We start from the raw sequence: 20,091 nt of genomic DNA, 5'->3' as shown, positions 1-20,091 counted from the left end.
AGTAAAAATTAAATAAAATTTAATTTAAAATTGTGTTCTGGTCTTCTTGTTGTTCAGCCATGGAAAGCAATAAAATTGTGATAGCAGAAATTAAAAGTGAGCAGAGACTTATTTAAAAATTGGTATTCTCCTTTTCGATGCCAAAATAAGAACTAGAAACTTTTAATAAGGCAATAGTCTGAAGAAATAATTTATTGAAGAGAATATGGGTTTCTAAATCCTAACAAGCTTTTTTACATATGTGAGTCAAGTTTGGCTGCCTTGAATCCTACTATGACTTTAATGGAAGTTCTAGTTAGGGTGGAAAGTGTCAAAGAAAACAATTGCACCAGACAAAGTTAAACACATAAAAAAGCTGTTATTGAAGGCTATTGCAAAAGGACAAAGAGGCCAGAACTTAGTCTGAACTCGGCTCCACTCAAACAAACAGCAGTAGAGATTTTAAGAGCTGGGATGAGGGGGAGATCATAGATGACCCCTTGTCTTTGCTAGTTGTCTTTTTCCAAAGGAATATTAAACTATCTTTTATCTTTATGACAGAGGGTAATTTTACAAATTAGAGCAATATGCCTACCAAAATTTGGCTCTTACTCTTTCATGGAATCTGGGAGATAATGGTGTTATCTTTCTTGAGGATTACATTTCAAAGGCATGGCTCTGAGGTCCTTGAAATGGACATTTCTGAAGTGTAAAACTGGCAAGTGGGCTCTTAAAAAGATTTATTTATCAAAGAGGCAGAGAAAGAATTTACAATGATAACATTTCTAAAATATGCTAAAGAAAAAAAGAGGCCAGGAGCCAAGAATCAGAAATAATCCTGTCTAAAATTTTATCAAGCTGAGGGGATGGTTTTAGTCAAAGGTTTAGTGTAAGGGGAATTTCTATGAAGAAGAGGAAGAGAAGAGCTTTTAACTACACAGGAAGAAGAAAGTTCCCAGGAGATGTGACTATGGCTCTGCCTGTGTCTCTGATCAGGTATTCAGCCTCAACATCCTCCTGGGACTCGCTCAAACAGATGGATAGGAAAATATAGACAGTTAAAGAAAGATGAGAAAATATGTAGGCTGGTGTCTTACTTCTCTAGTGCACATAGGGTGTCCCAGGAATGACGGAGTGGCAGGACAGGGGGAAGTGCCTGAGAGATCAGTTCCCTTACTCTCAGCCTGTGAGTGCTGTCTGAAAAGCCAGTCTCTCCAAGCTTGGTGGAAGGGGGACTCACACCTGGTTTGACAGGACCAGTGGAGGCCCCTGGTGGGACATGCTGGCCTCAGAATGTGAAGTCTTGGAGGCTAGAGGAAAATGGCAGTGGGTGACCAGAAACTTCATCAGTGGGTACCAATACATGCAAAATCAAAGAGAAGATGAGCCATGTCAGCAGATATCAGTGAAGAATGCCCAGAGAAGACTCCATTGACCATACACAGCACAGACCAGCCTGTTCCAGAGGACAGTGCAAATGGCACGCCACAGCAACAGAGGCGACTTCGACCCCGCCCACACCATCAGCAGCTCGGACCCTAGGGTCAGATACCACCACAGAGGCTAATTCCAGTGGTCGACCCGCATCTCAGGAAGACGGGAACCTGCACTCAGCACCATCCCCGTGGCTGCACAGGGCCCAGGACTCGTAACCCGGCGCTCTGGGTGCGGGCCAAGAAAGAGCGTAACCTAGGGTGGCATGTCGGTGAACTCGGCGACCCTCTGACAACCTGGGAGCAGCCCCAACAGCCTCAGTTGTGGGCTCAGCTGCAACTGCCACCTGCCGATGGTGCACGGGAGCAGCAGCGGCAACCCTCGACCCTGTCCCCGCCACCAGCAGCATGGACAGCAGGGCCAGATAGCGCCGCGGCGCCTAAGACCTTAGGCCACGCAGCTGCAGGAGGACGTAAACGGGCGCTGACCTCCCCCCAGAAGCTATGCAATCCCCAGCGCAGGCGAGTCCTCACTCTGGGCGCGGGCCAAAGATGAAAGGACGGTGAACTTGGTGACCCTGAGGCTCGCAATGGGTTTAGCAGCAGCTGCCACCTGCAACCAACCCTGACCCTGCCCGCGTCACCAGTAGCAGTAACCCAGGGCCAGATGCCGCCTCAGCGGCTAATTCAGGTAATGGTCCTCCAGCTGCAGCAGGGTGGAAATCCGCTGCTCAGCTCCGCCTCGGCGGCTGCACAGAGCCCAGCGCCCGCACAACCCGCTCTTGGTAAGGGCAAAGAAAGAGCGGACCTAGGGTGGGAGGACCCTGCACTCTCTGACCCTCAGGCCGTCTGGGGCCAGCCCTGCCAGCCTCTGTCTAACGCTACGCTGCAACTGCTACCTGCTCATGGCGCGCAGCGGTGGCAAATCCGGACTCCGCCCGCCGACACCAGCGGCCTCGAAACCCTAGAGACAGACTCCACCTAGTGACCAAAATCCGGCAGTCGGCCCACAGCTGTAGGAGAGTGGGAACCTGCCCTTCAGCGGATTCCTGGAGGCTGCACAGTGCCCAATGCCAGCCACCCGGATCTGGGCGCGGGCAAATGACCCTCAGGCCGTCTGGGACCGGACCAGCCCTGCAGCCTCAGCGGTGGGCTCAGGGGCGACTGCCACGTGCACACGGTGAACTATAGCAGCTGTGGCAGCCCCCGACCCTGTGCAAGCCACCGGCAGTGCGGACCCCATGACCAAAAGCCGCCGCGGCGCATAATTCAGGCGGTCGGCCCCCCGGCAGCCAGAGGGCGGAAACTTGCAGCTTAGCCCGTCCCAGCGCCTGCACTGTGCTCAGCGCCTGCAATCCCACTCTCTGGGAGCGGGCAAGGAAGACTGGACCTTAGGGTGGGAGGGCGGTGCATTCGGGGACCCTCAAGGCTTCTGGAATAAGCCCTTCCAGCCTCCGCTGCGGGTTCAGCTGCAACTGCCAGCTGCACACTCCTGGAAGCAGCAGCGGTGGCAGCTCTGGTCTCTGCCAGCTCCAGCAGCAGCGCGGACCGCCGAGCCAGAGGTCACTGCGGTGCCTGTTAGGAGGTTGGCCTCTCAGCTGCAGGAGGGCGGGAATCTGCACCCAACCAGATCCTCATGGCTGCACAGTGTCCAACGTCCACGACCCTGCAATTTGGGCGCCGGCCTAGGAATAACGGACCCTGGGGTGGAAGGGCGGTGCACTCAGCCACCCTTAGGCAACCTCAGACCGGCCCTGACAGCATCTGCCTGGGACTCAGCTGCAGCTGGCACCTGCGCATGGCGCACAGCAGTAGTAGTGGCAGCCCTGACCCTGCCCTCAGACACCAGCAGCAAAGACCCTAGGGCCGGATGCCTCCAAGGCATCTAAGTCAGGTGGTCGGTCCCATAGCGCTGGGGATTGCAGCGGTCGCCCGCTGCAGCGGGGCAGAAATCGGCTGCTCAGCCCCATAGCAGCTGTGGCAGCCCTCATCTCTGTCCATGCCACCAGTAGCACGTACTCCAGGGTCAGATACTGCGGTGGCGCCTAATTCAGACTGTAGCTGCAGCAGGGCAGGAATCCGCCGCTCAGCCCCATCCTGGAGGCTGCTCAGAGTCTAGCGCTCGTACACGGCGTCCTGGGAGCAGGCTAAGGAAGAGCAGACCTAGGGTGGTAGGGCGATGCACGCAGAGACCCTCAGGGTGTCTCGGACCAGCCCTGCCGGTCTCCGCCACGCGCTCAGCTGCAGCTACCACCGCCAGGTGGCTCCCGGCAGCAGCGGTGGAAACCCCGCTGACCTTGCCCGCCGCCAACAGCAGTGAGGATACCACGGCTGGATCCCTTGCCAGGGCGGGAACCTGCCGCTCAGCCTATTCTGGGCAGCTGCACAGGGCCCAGCGCCTGAAACCCCGGGCTCTGGGCTCGGGCCAAGGAAGAGTGGACCCTAGGCTGGGAGGGCTGTGCACTCCGCGATCCTCACGCTTTCTAGGACCAACCCTGCCGGCGTCTATTGAGAACTCAGCTACAGCTGCCACCTGTACAAGGGCGCCGCAGCAGCAGAGCAACCGGGCACTTTGCCTGCACCACTAAGAGCCAGGACACCGGGGACAACGCCGCCTCAGCGCCTAATTCAGGCACTCAGCCCAGCAGCTGCAGCAGGGCAGAAACCTTTGCCCTTGGCCGAAGCACCTTGGCTGCACAGTTCCCGGTGCCCGCGACCCGGAACTCTGGGCGCAGGCAAAAGAAGAGCGTACACTAGGCTGGGACAGTGGTCCACTCCATGACCCTGAGGCTGTCTGGGAAACTCCTTGTCAGGTGATGGGCTCAGCTGCAGCAGCCAGCTGCACATGGCGCGCGCAGCAGCCTTGGAGGCAACCCCAGACCATGCTCCTACACCAGCCAGGCGGATCCCAGGGCCAGACACCGCCCACCGGCTAATTCAGGTGGTCAGACCCCAGCTGCAGGAGGGCGGGAGCCGGCCGCTCAGCCATTTCCTGGCTGTTGCCCTGTACCCGGCGCTTGCACACCCCGCCGTGGGCTCCGGCAAGAAAGAGCTGACTCTAGGGTGAAAGGGCCCTGCACTCAGAGACCCCCAGGCTGTCTGGGACCAGCCCTGCCTGCCTCTGATGTAGGTTCAGCTGCAGTGGTAACCTGCACAAGGCGCGCAGCAGCAGCTGTGGCAAACTCCGACCCTGCCAGTGCCACCAGCAGTGCGGACCCTTGGGCCAGAAGCCTCCACAGCGCCTAAGTCAGGGTGTTGGTCCCCAGCTGCAGGAGGGCAGGAACTGGCACTCAGCCCCACCTCAGAGGCTGCATGATGCCCAGAGCCAGGGCCCAGCTCTTCTAGCGCAGGTTGTGGAGGGGCCAGGGGCCACCCAGACTGGAGGGCAGTGTCATGATCACAGCTCACTGAAGCCTCAACCTCCCAGTTTCAAGCTATCGTCTCACCTCAGCCTCCTGAGTAGCTGGTAGCTGGGACTGCAGGTGGGTGCCATCATGTCTGGCTATTATATTTTATATACATTTTGGAGAGACAGTGTCTCACCATGTTGCCCAGCAGGTCTTGAACGCCTGGAGTTCAAGCGATCCTCCCAACTTGACCTTCCTCAGTGGTGGTGGTGGGATTATATGTGTGAGCCACTGTGCCCTACCTGCCGCTTTTCTTATAAGGATACTTGCCATTGGATTTAGGGCCCATCCTAATCCAAGATGAGATGCCCTCATCTCGAGGTGCTGGATTTAATTACATCTGCAGACTGTTTTCCAAATAACGGCACATTCACATGTTCCAGGTAGACATATCTTTTGATAGACCACCATGCAATCCACTCTAGCAGTATTAAAGTGCCAGTGTGGACTGAGGCACCAAAGAATCACATTATTATGTCATATAACTTGCCTGATTTGTAGTGACCCGTGGGCTTGGAAACAGAACCATTTGCAGCTGTCAGGGAAGTGCACAGTGCCTGACCTTTCCCGCAGCCTGCTCCCCACTGGGCTTCCACGAGAGGATCACCCCTTGGAGTGTCCAGAGATTCCTGTTAAATGCTAAAGACCACAGGAGAGTTTGGGAGGGGGAAGATGTTTGGGGAGCAACTTAGTTGTCCTGAGGTGCCCATCACCCTTCACCCTTTAAGCAATATGGATCTTCCAAGGATCTGGGAATTGGAACCAGGCATAAGACAGATACATGTGGGTGAGAAGAGGCCAGAGTCTTTCTCTGTGTAGGCACCATCCAGCCCAAGATGAGCATTGCTCCAGAAACACATGCACTCATGATGCTAAACCCAATCTATTGAGGACTTAATACAAACTGTGATTTTTTTAAGCATTTAATTCTTACCACAGTCCTTTGTCATCTTATTATCTCCATTTTACAGATAAAGAAACAGGCACAGAGGGTTTAAGTAACATGTACAAGGTCACACAATCACAACTAGTAAAGCCAGGATTAAAGGCCAGTCGGTCTGCATTCAAAGCCTGTGCTCCTGCCCCAAAATGACAAGTAATGACTTAAAGGCAAGAAAAACACACTCTCCTCTACCCACCATCCTCATATACAGACTTCCAGCCCAGGATCTAAACCATTCATTCATTTGCTCTCATATTCATTCATTCATTCATTCATTCATTCATTCATTCAGTTCTTCATCACACATTTAGTGAAGCTCTGTCATGGAATGTCCACACAGAAGGTACAAAAATGAGGCAGGTGTATTTTCTCCCATCTAAAGGGGGATGACCACGTGAAGAGAACTGATGGGCTGTGTGTCCCATGGCCTTACAGGGCAGTGGTGGAGGGTGGCCCAGGTCATCCACTCTCTGGGGAGGCAGAACCAGAAGCACCAGTTGGACAACTGCTAAAGAGATGTTTGTGCAGCCTCATATGTTAAGTCTTATATTTTGAAAGCTTTTCAAATTTTTTCTTTAAGATTTTAGATGCTTACCACTGAGTACCAGAGGGATGTAGCCTGATGCCCTTATCAACAAAGTCAGGGATGGTGGCACACAAGGTTTGACTACTGCATACACGGTCACAGTGCTACCTCCAGATAGCCTGATTTCCCCTGCCTTCTCTGGTGGGGAGAAGGGCTGGCAGAGCCATTAGCATGGGCTTCAGCCAATCCTGGCCACTTTGATGCTCCTGGTGCTGACCTAGGGTCCTGGAGGATGGGCTGAGGCGGCGGGGTAGAGATGTTCAGGGCAGCGGCCCCTTTCCATCCACACTGGAACTATTTCAGTATTTTACCACCAATTCATCTATTCCCTTGTGCGCTGGCTGAACATCAGCCCTGCTCCAGGTCTCAGTTTCCCCTTTGTAAAGGGAAAGCCCTGGATTCAGGGGTGACTAGGTCATCATGGTCTTGAGATTCCAGGCCTGTAGGCAGGGGGAGAGAGGTTCACTAGGAGTGCAGAAGACCAAGGCTGGGAAGAGGCAGAGGAGAGAGTGGCCTCCCTTTGGCCCAGGTGGGAGATTCACAGAGACAACCTTCCTTCTTCTCCAAGGCAGGACTTGTTAACAGTGAGCTTCAGGCAGTCTGGCACTTGGGACTAACTAGGATGTCACCCTTCCTGCAGCCTCCACTCCATAGACAACATGAGAGGAGTGTGTAAGTATAACTAGGAACAGGCTAGTGTCCTGATATTCTCTGTGATAGAGGGGACAGCCCTCCTCAGAGACCCGGGGGAGCCCAGAACCATGGACAGCCTGAACACACTTTACTTTCTCAGCAGTGGCAACCAGAACCCTGGCCTACTAAAGCAGAAATTAAAAGGAGAAAAACCTAAATTCCTGCCTGTACCAGGCTGACTCACTCCAAGGCCCTGCTAGGACTAAGCTAACTTTATATACAAGGCCAAGCAGAGCCCAGAAGGAATGGACTCCAGGAACAGGGATGAGAAGAACAAGTTCTTCTTATCAGCTTCCCCCTTTGAGATTCTTTCCTAGGCCAGTATGTCTTTGCTCTGCTCTCATAACTATTTTTGTAACTATTTCTGTAAGTTTGTAAGGATTTTGTAAGTTCCTGTTTTCCATCTGTGCAACACTGAGAAGGTCACGAGACATGTCTGAGCAAGGCTAAAATAGTAACCATCTGCTGAGGACCTGCTGGACGGCCCAGCAGAGGTCACCAGGCATGTTTGAGTCATACACCTGTCACTGTTTGATTAACTGCCTTTGTTCTGCTTCTATAAGCTTGCTAAGCCCACCCTGTGAGTTTCACGCAGCTGCATGCTTAAAAACCAGGCCCCATCTTTGTTCCAGGCTCAGCCTTTTGGATGCGAATCTACTAGGCCAGTGGCCACTTTAATAAAATCCTCCTGTCTCATCCATTGGTCTCTCCAGTCTCTTGAATCCCGCAACACTACAATGGCTCCAAGACAGCATGTGGGATCTAAGTAATAACTTTTTTATTTATTTTTTGTTTTTTTTATTTTTGTACAAGACTGGGTCTGGCTTTTTCACCCAGGCTGGAGTGCAGTGGTGCAATCACAGCTCACTGCAGCCACCTCCTGGTCTCAAGCCACCCTCCCACCTCAGCCTCCTAAGTAACTTAGGACTACAGTTGTATGCCACTATGGTTGGCTAATTTTTGTATTTTTTGCAGAGACAAGGTCTCACTATATTGCTCAGGCTGGTTTCAAATTCTTGAGCTCAAGAGATTTACTAGTCTCAGCCTTCCAAAGTGCTAGGATTACAGGCATGAGACACCGTTCCTGGCCAGTAATTTTCTTTTATTATATTAAGGTGAGGTTTATACCACATTCTTCTGGTTACAGAAGTAATACATGCTCATTGTATACACTGAAAAATGTAAGCAGTATAAAGAAGAAAATAAAAAAGGATATGAAAATCACTAGTGGTCCCATTGCCTACCGTAACATTATGTGCTGCTTCTTAATCTTTACTTCCTCTCTCTCCGTGTGTGTCTTTGTGTGTGTGTGTCTGTCTGTGTGGTTTTTTGTTTGTTTGTTTTTTTGGCACATAGTACAATAGCTGACATTTATATCTCCCCGACTAGTGTTGAGCATGGTGTTAAGCAATTGACAAAGTGTATTGTATTTAACTCCTACAGAAAACCTAAAAAGGGGAAGGGCAGTATAATTAATAGAATTTTCCAGATGAAAAGACTGGGGCCTGAGTTGAGGTTACATTTTATATATGGCATTATATTGTACTTCAGACATGTAACATAGTAAGTGTCCTGGAGAATCTTGGTCTGTTAGTCTGTATAATAACATAAGCATCTTTCGTGGGATTAATAGTTTTTCCAAAGCATGCCTGGGATGTTTGCATAATATTCTAGTGTTTAAATATGTTGCTTGTTGCCAGGTGTGGTGGCTCATGCCTGTAATCCCAGCATTTTGGGAGTTCGAGACAGATGGATTGCCTGAGCTCAGGAGTTTGAGTCCAGCCTAGGCAACACGGTGAAACCCCATCTCTACTAAAATACAAAAAAATAGTGAGGCGTGGTTGGTGTGCCTGTATATCCAGCTACTTGGGAGGCTGAAACAGGAGCATTGCTTGAACCTGGGAGAAGGATTTTGCAGTGAGCTGAGATCGTGGCACTGCACCCCAGTCTGAGCAACAGAGTGAGACCCCATCTAAAAAAAATGTTGTTTATCAAACCATTTTCATCTTTGAAACATTTCAGGTCTCTTCTTTGGCTTTTTCTCATTATTAATAATACTGTGATAAACATCCTTCAGCAGAAACCTTCATAGGCTAGCTTCCTAGAAGTAGAGGTATTAGGTCCAAGGTTTTGAATTGTTTTAAAGCTATTGATTTATCTGGATAAAATTGCTTCCAGAGATATTGTCCCATTTTGCATTCCAATCAGTGGATCTCACCTTCAGTATTTTGTGCAATTAAAAAAAATAATGTTTCTCCTTTTAAAGATTATATTTAAAATAGCTTTTAAATATGAAACATTTGTATCTACAAATAAGAGATAGTGACAAAAAATAAATAATAAAATAAACACAAGAGCAGAAAGTAGATTGAAACATTAAAATTCAAATCACAGGCCTCTGTTATGGAGAAGACAGCTGCAATAGCTTTTCTGTTCTTTTATCTACATTGGTAGATTCTTCTTTTAATTAATTTTTACCCAACTTAGGTGCTGGCTGGTTTGGCAATTTGTTGCTGGGATGGAGAGAAGAAATGTGCACCTTGTCTTTGCAGGTTATGAGAGCCTTGTCTGTCCTTGTGGTTGTGTGGGTGTCTGTTAGATTATTGTGAATACTGAGCTTTGAAAATAACCTAACAGTCAATCAATTGCTGAGCTTCTATTACCAGTAGTGGGACATAATGTACATCATGTAGATAGGCAGGCTTGTCACTGACAAGGGGGCTGACCCCTGGAAAACCAGCACAGAGCCAGCTCTTCTGTGTGAATCCACTCTCTCCAGAATATACCATAAGTCATGGAAAGAAATAAGAGTCTCAGGAAATGAGACTCTTACAGCGATGAGAGGTGAACCTTGAAAAGCTATTTTAGCAATTAGGAAGAGAAGTCCCATTTTGCATCCCAAATCAAGTAGAGGCCTGCTAGTCCAAACATAGTTTCTGAATAACCTGAGTCACCTGGGCCCTGAGGAATCCTGGCCTCTTAGTCCACATTTGCAGAAATATCAGGAGGTCAATCAGGAAGCTGGTTAGGCAGCTCAGCACAGGGTCAGAAAGCTCCTAGGTATGCAAATAAATGTGCACACTGGAAATTGAGTTCTGTAATTTTTCCATGACCTAGAAAACTATGATGATGAAAATGTTCTACATTCATGCTGCCTAGTTCAGTAGCCACTAGCCACATGTGGCTATTGAGTAATTGAGATGTGGCTAGTACAACTGACCAGCTAATGTTAAATTTTGTTTTATTTGAATTAATTTTAATTTTAATAGTCACCTGTGGCTATTGGCTACTGCACTGGATAGCACAGAGATGAGAAATAATAGAAACCTTTTTTGTTGTTGTTTCAGTGGCTAACATTGTCAAAAGCTGAATTCCTGTTTTATGTAAAATTTTGGTTTATATTTTCTCAAAGAAGGGAAGTACAAAAAACAAAACAAAACAAAACAAAAGGATGATCAAGCAGAACTTTGGTAAGGAAGGGTGAAGCAGAGACACTTAACTCAGAGTGGGGACAACAGCAATGACCTTGTTTGAAATGCAGCTCCTGTCTGTGTGGCTCTCTGTGCTCTGTTGGGGTGTCAGTTCTTTACTTCTTAGTTAAAGCAGTTATTTCAGTGGTGCAATGCTTTTTTGTTCAATAAGCATGATTTTTTACACAGCTGGTTTATCTCCAGTATGGAAACTCTCTGCTTAATCATCTTGATTTCTCTGGGCTTGTTCCTACTCTGCAGATTTAAGCATTACACTTGTATCTCTCTCTCCAGGCTCTGATCTAGGATGACAGCTTCTATGATGTGCCCATCTACAGAAATATGCAAATTGCAACTCTAGGAAGATTAAAAGAGGGCCCTGCAAAAGGCATCTACAGGCCCCATGTGCTGTTCACCTTTCTTATTTATTGGTGAAGTGAGTCCTCATCCATTTATTGGGCAGTTGCAAGCAAAGGAATTAACTGACTATGACAATTCACCTTGATGTACAACAATTTAGTCTGTTTGGAGTTTCCACTGTTGGAAAAAAACCTAGTTATCCTAATTAAGAACAGTTATAGATAGTATAGAGTATAGTGATAGCTTTTTTTTTTTTTTTTTTTTTTTTTTTTTGAGACAGGGTCTTGCTCTGTCACTCAGATTGGAGTGGAGTAGCATGATCATGGCTCACTGCAGCCTCAATCTCCCTGGGCTCAGTGATTCTCCCACCTCAGTCTCCTGAGTAACTGGGAATACAAACACATGCCACCATGCCTGAATATTTTTTCTATTTTGTTTTGTTTTATTTGTTTTGTTTCGTTTTGTAGAGATGGGGTTTTGCCATGTCACCTAGGCTGGTATTGAACTTCTGGACTCAAGTGATCCTCTCTCCTCAGCCTCCCAAAGTACTGGGATTACAGGTGTGAACCAGCATGCCATGCCTATAGTGATACCTTTAAGTAACCCTCTCTTTTCTTCTTTTGGGCAATTTTTCAAAGCAACAGGCACTTTATTAAATAAGAAAGTTGATGTGCTTTCCTAATGCCTGCTAATAAAGTAAAGAACCAAGGAACCTCTGTGATTTCAATGAAATCCCTCCAGATGTTATAGGCTACTTGTTACAGACAGGTATGGTAGGAACTGTAGGTCAAGCTGTGATAGGCAAATAGATCTTGCTGAGGAGGAAGAATGATTGGCTAAGATAATGTCCCAGGACAGCTGGCATACCTTTAGACACAGCTAAATTGAATGCTTTCTGAGGAGGAGTGTATTAGTCTGTCTCACACGCTATAAAGACATACCTGAGAATGGGTAATTGAAAAAGAAAAGAGATTGAATTGGCTCACAGTTCTGTGGGCTGTACAGACTTACGCTTATAGGGAGGCCTCAGGAAACTTACAATCATGGCAGAAGGTGAAAAGGAAGCAAGCACATATTCACATGGCTGAAACGAGTCAGGGGAGGTGCTACACACTTTTTAAACAAGCAGATCTTAGGAGAACTTTATCATCAGACAGCACTAGGGGGATGAGGCTAAACCATTAGAAACCACCTCCATGATGCAAAAACCTTCTACTAAACCTCTCCTCCAACACTGGCCATTACAATTCCACATCAGATTGGGGATGGGGGGGGGGGTGCACAAATCCAAACCATATCAAGAAGCATTTTAAAAATTGAGGGAAGTTCTAATCAAATGGCAAGTCAGGACACGGCATTCCATCAACATAACACTCCTCTCAATACATGCCAAAATGGGAGAAAGGAAAAAGTGCAAGGATGAAGAAGGGACACAGCAAAATGACAAGATGACTAACAAGATGACCCCTGTGGAAAGCATTTACTGATTCAACAACCAAATAATGAAGAAAATAAGAGCAAATTTGCCGAGTTTCTATGCTCTTTATGTTTATTAGGGGAGGGCAAAAGCCAGTCCCTCGACATTGTTACTGTTAATTAACATCGTCACTGCCTGCTCTTAAGTGTCTAGATACTTTCAAGAATCTAGTATTATCTTCACTTAAATGTTTTTTGGATGTGCCCTGTCATGCATGTGATATTGCAAAAAGATTCTACATTAACCCCAGCAAGATGGCTATGTAATAACTGGGATCACTTTAGGGGAGCATATTTCTACCACATTTTGAGATGGAAAATGAAGTAAAGATATCCATTTGTCAATTTCTTCTACATTATGCCAAACATTCAAAGAGATTATTTTATTTATTTCAAAGATGTACACATGTTGAAATTAAAATTTAAATTAAGAAAATTTATAAACTGAGTCAAAAGAAAAGTAAGTGAGGCAGTTCTGCATGCCCTGAAGTGTCAGGCATATATGACTAAAGTATTCGGCATTTGGCCAGGTGTGGTAGCTCATGCTGTCATTCCAGGATGTTGAGAGGCTGAGGCAGGTGGATTGCTTGAGCTCAGAACTTTGAGACCAAACAAGGCAACATGGTGGAACCCTATCTCTACAAAAAATATGAAAATTAGCCAAGCATGGTGGTGCTCGCCTTTTCATACCAGCTACTGGAAAGGCTAAGGTGAGAGGATCATTTGAACCCAGGAGGTCAAGGCTGCAGTAAGCTCTGGTTGCACCACTGCACTCCAACCTGGGTGCAAGAGGGGGACCCTCTGCTCAGGACTCTTGGGATATGACTATACCCATAGGGACTGCCCGCAGTAACCTCACATTTGAGTGGAAGTGGAGATCATATGTACCTGTACCAATATGTAGTGAAAAAGGAAAACATAAGAAATCATGGCAGAAATGGCACAAAGTATAAAAGATGCTTGGTGTAATTGAGAGAGGCATTCTGGTGATAAAATTTGAACTGATTTCTGGAGAATGGGTTGAATTCCAATAGAGGGAGATGGACCAAAGTTAATTCTGATGACGGAAATGTCTTGAGCAAAATCTAGAAAAGGGAAACATGCCCATTTTAAGTGTTAATGAGGGTCCAGTTGGGGTACAGTGCAGGAAGAGAGTTCTAGTGAAAAGGTAGTTGGTCTGATAGGACAGGGCCTTGCAGGCAGAGGCAGATACTATCATTATTCCATTGTTCAGATTGGAAAACAGACACAGAGAGCCCAAGGTCACAAAGCCAGAAAGTGAATCTGGGCAGTCTAGCGGTAGCACCCTCTTCTTAAATGACCTATTAAAGGGCCTCTTCTCCAGGCACTCTAAAACTCTTCTCCATCTTTAGCTCCCCCAGAGTACAGTGAGGCCCCCTGTCTACCTCACAGGATGGGGTCTCAGAGAAGCAACAGACCCCAACTCATACTAGCTTTTAAATAAAAAAAAAACCTTGCAAAACAAGAAGTGCAGAGGTTGGGAGAGAGCCAGCACTGGTTGATTCAGCAGCTCAACAATAAATCCAAGACCTGGGTATTGGTTCACCTCTCCACACCACCATCCTCATGGGCCAGCTTCTACCTCCTCCTGAATGCTGTGTCTTTGCCTAGTTTTCTCCCTGATTTTAGCTCAAGTGCTGCTTCCCGGGGGCAACCTTTCCTGCCTCCCTCTTGGGGTCAGTCCACCTTCCCAGGCTCTTGCAGCACCCCTGGGTCTGCTGAACTTTCCCTTATTACATAATTCTGTGACTAACATCACCTCTTTCTGTTAGACTCTCAGCTCCACTAGAGAAGAAATTCTGTGCATTTTTGCTCACTATTGAACCCTGGAGTCTACTACTCAAATATTTGTCAAATGAGTAAATGGTAGCTCTGTGCAGGGCCAAGGAACACAAGAACCACAAGAAACATGCAATCTGCCAAAATACTCATTACAGCTCACTCTCCTCTGGTGACATTTCCCTGAGGCACATTTCTGTTGGTTTCTTCCCCTCAAGAAGCATTCTTCTTTCTCCTTCCTATAAAAGCCAGGATTTTCTCAGATAGCCACACCATGCCCCATGCAAAAGATTTGGATTATTCTATCATCTTGAGGCATTTCTGTGGAAACTGCTGTCAGTCCAGGTGGCCCATGACCTAAGCTGACCCAAGCCGACTGAACGGAGGACGTATTCTATGCACCCTATGCAGTTCCACAGGGTGCTGGTTGTCCCGGCTGCTGCTGGTGGTCTTCATGTAGCCAAGGTGTCACTAGTGCATATGGAGAAAACAGAGCAACTGGAGAGAAACCGAGTAGGTAAAAGTGGGCGGGGCTTGGTGATGTTTGGGGATATCATATGAGCGATAAGACAGAGGATGGTCTTAGGAAAATCTCCTGTATTTTCCTTTTGGACAATGGTATAAATGAATAAAAGTTCCAATCACTGGGATAGAAAACACTTGGAAAATATGAGATTCATTCAGGCAAGCCTTTCATACACTATTCCATAATCAGTTTCATAAGTGAAAGGGAGTCAGAACTCATTTCTACCTTGTTTGCTTCTATCATACTGTGTTGTACCCTGTTGGATCTACTTATCACATTCCTCCTGCTAGTGGACTTACCTGCTAATGTTTGCACTTCTGCCTTGCCAGCATGGAACCTCTGAGACAGCAGGAGCAGTGTGTGTGCATGCATGTGTGTGTGCACTTTTGGGTGTGTGTGTAATTGGATTCCCCACAGCACATTATTGTTTTATCCATAGTAAATGGTGGATGAGTATTTGCAGGATTTAGCTGGACTGCAGCATTGTGGAGGTCAGATAACCACATTTTGACAGACAAGTTGCATTCTAACCTTGAAGCAGACAAAATGCCCATCTTATCAGCCTCGCTCACATCGGCTGTGCCTTTCCTTTGTGGTTGTATGTTTATGAAGCTCATCCAACAAGCTTCTTAAAAAGGGGATTGGACCTTCGCCAGCCTCAGGCTGCATGGCAGGGTGACTATGTCTTTGAATATCCCAGATGGAGGCTGGTCACCCTTTTGTCTTTGGGTGAATAGACTACTCAGGAAGTCAGGGATGAAGGCACCCCCATTTCTTGTTAATGAGTTTGCAATTTATTTTGGCAGATCTAAAATAATAATTCAAAGGCAGTGTAGAAGAAGATGGGGACGTTACTTTTAATTGTTTAATATTGTTATGACATGACATGTGCTTACAGAAAGAGAGGCAAGCCACCATCTTCAAGGGAGGGCATAGTCATCGACTGTGATCCTGGTGTCCATCTTGGAATATCATGGCAACTGTCTCCCAGCACTGAACTCGATGGCTTCTGCTGCATTCCCAGTGTTAGCTGAGTTGCTTAGTTTACTTTCTTCAACGCCATGTGTGAAAGGGAAGCTAGAAAACTGCACTATGTATGGCTTCGTGCACTGAAAATTTGACATTATCAAAGGAGGCATGATCTTGTCTCTCTCCATCCCTCTCCAAATGTTTTCTATAATTATATTCAGGGGCTCATGGGTCTCACCATGGGTGATCAAGGAAGGGCTGGTAACTCTTTCGATCACAGGTAAAATATTACAAACATCTGAAATATGCATTTTCACAGATGAGAGAAATGAGGCCAGAAAAGTTAAGTGCATCATGTTGAGTACAATTTTATTTGGTGATCAGGCAGCCCTGGGTTCAAATCCTGGCTCTATTGCTACCAATTAAGCCACTTAACTCCATCTGAGCCTCAGGTTGCCCATCTGCATAATAAGCAGTAATAGCAGCTGTCCTGCAGGACTACTGTGAGAATTACAACTCAGGCAATGATCATGATATTTCTTGGCACAGAGGTGTTCACTACCTAGGTAGTGTTATTATTAGGCCTAAAGTCACAAAGGGAGTTTTTGAGAAAGCTGGAATGAAAACTTGTTCCTCTCAGCTCTGAGCTTATTAGAGCACACCGTTTTGCTTGAATAAAGCAGCCCTGGAGTATCTCAGGGGAGGGTGTTTGTAACATCTGCTCAGGCACGGTTTCATTTGCTATATACCCAGAGACTAGCACGGTACAAGTCATGGGGAGATACTCATGTGAGTTGGCGGACTTTGGGTCAAATATTTTCCCTAAACCCAGGTCTCTACGGCATTCTACAGAACACTCTGCATCCTTCTAAGGGACACTGGAAGAACAAATGGATTGTACAGTGAGTTACAAATAAAATGGCCAATCTCAGCATGAAAGGCTGGGGGTGTTACCTGAGTGAGGATGCAGACCACTCCATCTACATACAAGCAAACCTAAGTGACCATGAGCCTGCCGGAAAGAAATCACATGCTATGTAAAGGCTTAGTAACAGTGATGAATATTTGAACTTGAACTCCAGCTCCAGAGCAGTTCAGTGGCCTCTCTTCCAGGAACAGAAGCCAAAGCAGCTCAGGATTCTTGAAGGCTCTGAAAGGTCAATGACAATCCTGGTATATGTCAAGACTTTCCGACCAAAGAAGGGCTCCATGTGTAGAGACTTAGAAAGGATTCCCAACTTCCGCCCCTTCAAAACCAGAAACAAAGGTGGGGGACAGCCCAATTAAGTGGCCCTAGAGATTTGCCCAGGAGCTGGAGCCCTCTGGAGAAGTCCAGTTTTCCTATGCAGGGAGAGGACTGGGAGTTCTCTGGTCACAAGCGTCCTGCCTTTGTTTTCATGAAGCTATGTCTCTTACTTGGTAAGAAAAATGGAACTTCATGCAGCTGCTGAAAACTTTAACCAAAACCCAAAGATGCTGGCACAAAGAAAGGAGGCCTGAAGAAAACAAGTGACCATGGAAACACATTTAGCTCTTAATCTGACCCATTTCTCATGGGCCAGGCCTGGTGCCAGGAATGCCGTGATGAATAAGGCCTGAGCTGAGATTGTGAGGATGAGACGGAGTCCACCCTGTGGGGATCTGGGATGATAGAAGGGCTCCGCAGATAGAGGACGCGGTGGCCAGAAGTTCTGCTGAGTGGAAAAGGGCTCAGAGTAACTGAGGTCAGCTGGATTCCTTAAACACTGCCCAGAGCCCTTGAAGCCATCTAAGGGCACACTTCTCAGGCCTGCTCCGAACCACACTCAACTGGGAATCTTTTAAGGACAGCTGCTCCGTTAGGCTTGCCTGAGATGGTGCAGTTTTCCCCCGCCGCGGCAGAGGCACAGACAGTTAAGAATGCAGGAGCGGGGCCTCACAGTGCCTTGGACTAGGGCAAAGAAGGACCCCCGCCTCTCCCCTCCCAGGGCTAAGACATGGGAGGACCCTGACCGGTGGATCCATTGACTCTGGCACCAGAGGATCCCCGCTCTCCAGCGCCCTAGACTGAGGCAACAGAAGACCTCAGACCTGCTCCATCCTGAACTAGAGCACAGTGGGACCCGCGACCTGCCGTGGCCTCAGGCACTGGAGGACACCTGCAACGCCATGCGCTAGACTAGGCTACTGAAGGACCTCTCCCGCGGCTCAGCCCTGGACTAAGGCACCGGAGGATCCCCGCTCTGCCCCGCCCCGCGGTGTCCTGGACTGTGCACTGCAGAACCCCCACCCCTCCACACCCTGGACTCTGGCTCCCGAGGACCTGGGCCCTGGCTCGCCCTGAACTACTCCTGCCCCTCAGTGCCCTGGACTGTGGTTCCAGAGGACCTGGTCCTGGGGCAACTTGTGCTACCGCGTGGACTCCAGGACCCTAGTCCTTCCACGCCCTAGACCAAGACACGGGAGAACCTCTGACTCGCTGCCCCCGAACTAGGGCGCCAGAGGACCCACACCTTGCCGTGCCCTGGACTACAGCACGGAAGGACCCCCGATCCGCCGGGCACTGGGCTCCTGCACAGAGGGACCCCCGCCATGGAGGTCTGGACTACCCCTGCCCCACCGCACCCTGGACTACTGCACGCCAAGACCCTCGCCTGAACACGCCCTACACTCTGGCACGGGGGAACCGGGCCCCGCAGAGCCCTGGCCTCTGGCATTGGAGGACTCCTCGGCTAGGTTCTGGACTCCTGCACCAGAGGACTCCTGCCCTGCCACACCCTGGACACCTGCACTAGAGAACCCTGCCCCGTCGCCCCCTAGACTATGGCACGGGAGGACCCCTGCCACCGACTTCGGCACGGTAAGACCCCTGACCCGCCTTGCACTGGATTCCAGCACTGGAGGACCCCCTGCGACGGCGCTCTCTGGACTACCCCTGCGCCACCGCGTCCTGCACTACAGCACAGCAGGACCGCCGTCCCACCGCGCACTGGACTGAGGCACAGCAGCAACCGGGCCTCGTGGTTGGTGGACTGCAGGACGAGGTGACCCCCCGCCCCGCTGCGCGTTGGACTATGGCACAGGAGGACCACCATTCCCGCATGCCCTGGACCACTGCAGGACAGGTCCCCCACTCCGCCGCAGCCTGGAATATGGCACTGCAGGACCCCCGTCCTGCTGCTCCACGGACTCCACCACCGAAGACCCTCACCCCCCTGCGCCCTGGAGAAAGGCACGGGAGGAACCGGCTTCACCGCCCAGTGGGCTATCGCATAGGAAAACCCCCAGGCCACCCCCATCGCGCCAGAGACTCTGACAAGAGAGAACCCCTGCCCCCTGCTCCCCGGACTACAGCAAGGCAGGAACCACCCTCCTCCAGGATCCTCACTATGGGAACTGTGGACCCCCGCTCTGGCACGCCCTGGACTAAGTCACCGAAGGACCCCGACCCCACCACACAGTGAACTCCAGCACTGGAGGACCATTGCCTTACTGCGGACTCAAGCACTGGACTATCGCAGGGCAGGATCCCTGTCCCGCCATGCCCTACACTATGGCACGGGAGGACCCAGCCTCACTGAGCTCTGGACTCCAGCACCGGAGGACACCTACACGGAGGACTCCTGCTCCACCACGTCCTGGACTCCTGCAAAAGAGAACCCCCGCCCCGCGGCACCCTGGATATAGCAAGGCAGGAATCCCGTCCTGCAGTGTTCTGGACTGCGGCACCTGAGGATCCACGCCCCATCGCGCCCTGGACTGCTGCTCCACAGGACTCCTGTTCCACTGCACCCTGGACTATGGCACCAGAGGACCCAGCTCCCGCCAGCCTGGACTATGGCACCAGAGGACCCAGCCCCTCGCATCCTGGACTATGGCACCAGAGGACCCAGCCCCTCGCATCCTGGACTATGGCACCAGAGGACCCAGCCCCTCGCATCCTGGACTATGGCAGCAGAGGACCCAGCCCCCTGGCGTCCTGGACTAAGGCACAGTAGGACCCCGCAGCATCGTGTACTCCTGCACAGGAGGACCCTCGCAGGGCTGCGTCCTGGACTGAGCTACTGAAGGAGCCTCACCCCTGCCTCACCCTGGTCTAAGGCACTGGAGAACTCTTGCTCCGCAGAGCTGCGGACTCTTGCACGAGAGAACCTGTGCCCAGCCGTGCCCTGGACTGTGGCACAGTAGGGCCTACACCGGGCCATGGACTCCTGTACTGGAGGAAGAGTAGTAATAAATGTCCAGGTTTACAAGTTGAAAAGTAGCAGTCAATGTGCTACAATGGATGGATTTGATGTAAAATTACAAATGCTGAAAACATTATGTGTAACTGCCTAGCCAGATCAATTACACAAGACAAAGAAATAAAAGAAATCCATATAGGGAAGGAAGAGGTAAGATTGTTTCTGTTTTCTGAAAATATAATCTTAAGATACAGAAAATCTTTTTTTATTATTAATGTTCTATTTA

Source organism: Gorilla gorilla, chromosome 16 (genome assembly GCF_029281585.2).
Source record: "Gorilla gorilla gorilla isolate KB3781 chromosome 16, NHGRI_mGorGor1-v2.1_pri, whole genome shotgun sequence".
NCBI classification, from domain to species: Eukaryota; Metazoa; Chordata; class Mammalia; order Primates; family Hominidae; genus Gorilla; species Gorilla gorilla.
Note: the sequence above shows the minus strand (reverse complement) of the source record.